The 3,631-nt window shown below is 36.0% G+C and overlaps 1 non-coding gene across 1 annotated transcript; it reads right to left on the bottom strand.

Annotated features, from left to right (window-relative positions):
- Positions 1-2,995: 2,995 nt before the first annotated feature.
- TRNAE-UUC (transfer RNA glutamic acid (anticodon UUC)) lies at positions 2,996-3,067 on the bottom strand. The gene has a single exon. It is a non-coding gene; the product is annotated as a tRNA-Glu (tRNA).
- Positions 3,068-3,631: the final 564 nt, after the last annotated feature.

Genomic DNA, 3,631 nt, shown 5'->3' with positions numbered 1-3,631 from the left:
CTACAGCCTCCTCCGCAGCCTTCTCCGCTCCACTGGGACCAGCATCCTCCACAATCACATTCTCACCATTAAGCTGAGCCAAGACTCGTTCCCAAGTAGCCACATCCCAAAAGAAGTATCAACACCAGCATCTTTGGCCTCATTAGCCATCTTGAGTCGAGACTGGAAGATGAAAATAGTAGCGGACCTCTTTGCCCCCTCAGTGACCTCTTGGATCTGCACCAGACGATCCGCTTCTTGATGGACGAGCTCCTTCTTGGCCATCGAGAGTTCCTGCTTCAAATCCTCAATTTCCTTGGTCTTTTTGTCAAGGAGATTGGTTTTGGTAGTGGCGATCTTTAGCATCTCGGCTATGCGGGTGTTGGCATCAAGAAGTTCATAATGCAGATCGTTGAAGCTGGAGGATAGCTGTTCTAGTCCCTGTCCGAAGTAAACTTTCCTCAGCATATATTATCTTCAAAATACGAGGATACTATCGGAAGGCATACCTTGTTAAAATCTAGGTTGCAGGTCGGAAAAGAGTCAGATACTTCCTGGGTCTTCCTCTTTTTGGAGCTATTGGCACGACTGCTCTCGGGTTTTGGTAGGGAGGCAGGAGCGGCTTCTTTTTTCTTGGTGCTGCGAGTAGAGACCATGCTATCAATTTCGTCCAGAGCAAAGACTGAAGCGGATTTACCTACGAATATATAGGTCAGTATCCTCAATCGTTAAATTTTCCTATTAACATATCAATATTTCTTACCAGACATAACGGAGCCTGCGGATAGCGATGGTTCTTGGAGGTTTGATTGAAAATTAAACGTCCGTTCCTCCTTATCGTTAAGAAAGAAAGAACCAAGCTTGGCCTCAGTCTGTTTGGTGGGAGGGGCAATCTTAAAAACTTCAAGGCTGCAAAAAACAAAGCTAAGAATATCATATGCAAACAGGATAACACACGATTCCAAAATAAGGTATCCTACTTTTGGAAACCCAGAGATAAGGAAGAATATCAGGCTAACAAAAAAGAATTGTCTCTTCCACCGGTCATTATTCTGGGTGTTTCTCAAAACGAGCGGGGTTCGAATTTCAAAAATTTTACAGCTGTAATCCATGCCAACAACTCTTAAATTTGGGGACAATTGTTAGGGCACGGATTTTTGGTATCCTTAGTAAGCAGTATGTTCAGGATAACTTCAAGATACGGTATCCTCCGAGGTAACAGGTATCCCATATATGTTATATAACTAACAATTTGTTTGCAGCCTTTCCTTGTTTACCTGGTTAAGAGATGTTGCCATCATTGCCTAAAAATCCGGACTTGCAGTTAATAAGGCGTTCTCAAGAAGGAAAACGCTCTTAATGGGGAATTAATGACTGATTAGATTTAGTCCATAGTTTCCTAGTTTAGAGGAAAGTTTGTTAGACGTTTTTGTTATAAATAAAGCGATAAACTCCGATCAAGAACACACTAGACACACGAGACTTACTAGTACTCGCATTCTCTGTAATCACGATCGAGTTTCAGCTCCACCCTTGTAACCACTTTGTTATTAATAAATTGGTGGTGATAGTTTTCACCATCCCGGGTTTTTTTCTTGTTATCCTAAGGATAACAGGTTTTTTCCTCGCAACAAATCTCTGTGTTCAAGCCATTTTTACAAGCACCTAGTCCCATTTTACTAATTTGGGTGTAAAATCACGATTGTTAATTTTTGACCAAAACAATGACAATAAACATATAACAATTAGTAAAATTATGGTATTAGAATGAGTTTATGATACTGAATAGGTTAATGGCTAACTGGTGATTTGTGAAGCTCTCATAACATTCTTAATAGCAAATTGGTGAATAATTTTTCATACTTTAGGTTCTCTAATATTCCGTTCTCGGTAGCTATCATCGCCAACTCGCTAAATATTTCTTGGATCATTGTTGATCGTAAATAAGATTTCAATAACTATAATTTCGAAAAACTCATTTATGTAGATGCTACCGTAATTGCTGGTGTTCGAAGTCGACTTTGTTGTTATCTCGCCTATTCGTTTTTTTTATTTATCTAACTTTTATTAATTAAAAAGTAATGAACATTTTTCAAATTTTAATGGGCCTATAATTTTTGTGTAATTTCAAAAAAGCGGGTCTAAAACGTGTGTAAGTATTATAGAAATAGAGAGATTATAAGCTTTCGGGTATTTAACATATACAGGAAATTTTTAAAAGTTTTATGCCCCGATAAAGAACGTGCCCCGGCCGGAGACCCACATGACACATGGCACACCAGAGCCGGCCATGTATTTAAATCATGTGGGTCGCATTACATGAGTAATACCCATTAATTGGTATGTATGTATGTATATCGAGTTATTGGCACTTGATATGTATGACACTTGAGTGATTTATTCTTCTAATTTCAAAACTTTACAACTTTGGTTGATTTAATAAACTCATAACAATCTAAACAAAATTTCTAGGGATGGGCTCCAAAACTATGAGATGTCATGCAAATATAGGAAGACATCGACTTATGTTTCAAACCGAAAAACATGTATTTATCAAGATGGATATTTTTTGGCTTAGATTATTTGTAAGATTTCTCGGTTTATAATGAGTTGTACAAATAGAAAAATCCACAGTCCAATATGTATGAATTCGGTTTTCTCGGTCTGGTAAACCGAATATGTAATTTTGCTTCAAATGATTTTCCGTTCAGTTTGGTTTTAGGCTTAATATTTTTGTAACCAAAATCTAACACCCTAACCAGCTTAAAAGACCTAGGTAATCAATTTCTAATACTACAGTTGATGTCTTGAATTGGTGAAGCCTTCTTCCATTTTGTCTTCACTTATTCCAATACATGTCCAAACGGGTTGAGCGGTTGACCCATTCAGTATGCTTAGTTTTTAACTTATTTGTCTGTACAAAATATAAATACTTTATTACTTTAATTCTTCAAAAAAGTTGAGTGAACAAAATACAAAGTATTATTTGGAGTTTGGCAGCAAAAAATTATAGAAGTTCCATTGCCGGGAATCGAACCCGGGTCTCCTGGGTGAAAGCCAGATATCCTAACCGCTGGACGACAATGGATTGTTATGTTGTCGCGAAGAATTAATTTAATAATTAAGTTTATGCGTGTCGACAAGTTAAAATGTTTTATATTTTTATTTGTTATATCCGGTATAAATGTTTTAACATAAAATGGAAGACTGAAGAGTTAAAATTCTTTCCAAATATAGTCACAAGCTTAAAATTTTCTAAATCATACTATTCAAAAAAGACCATTTCTAAACTAGTTGCAGACTTGCAGGTATCAATTTAAATGCTTTTGATTCATGCCATGGAGATTGAGAGGTTTTTATATATATGTTTAGCTCGACAACTCCTTTTTACTAGAGCTGTTCCAAAAAAATAAAACTCCTTTTTTACTTTAATCATGCTATCATAATATATTTGCACTGCATTCTGGGGTTTAAAATACAAAGAAAAGAAATGATAAGATTGGATAGGAGAAGAAATGAAAATAAATTATATATTTAAAAATAAAAAAATATATATATATAATTTATTTTTGCGCCAGAAATGCAACCTAAAAGGGGTTGAAGAAAAATTTATTGAAATTAAACCTCTATGACCTTTAGAAGGCGGCTTAAG

The sequence above is a fragment of the Bidens hawaiensis genome, unplaced genomic scaffold, assembly GCF_021521415.1.
Source record: "Bidens hawaiensis isolate Kalapana, Puna unplaced genomic scaffold, B.hawaiensis_p1.1 tig00019103_1, whole genome shotgun sequence".
In the NCBI taxonomy this organism is placed as follows: domain Eukaryota; kingdom Viridiplantae; phylum Streptophyta; class Magnoliopsida; order Asterales; family Asteraceae; genus Bidens; species Bidens hawaiensis.
This window is presented reverse-complemented; position numbering and strand designations above follow the sequence as displayed.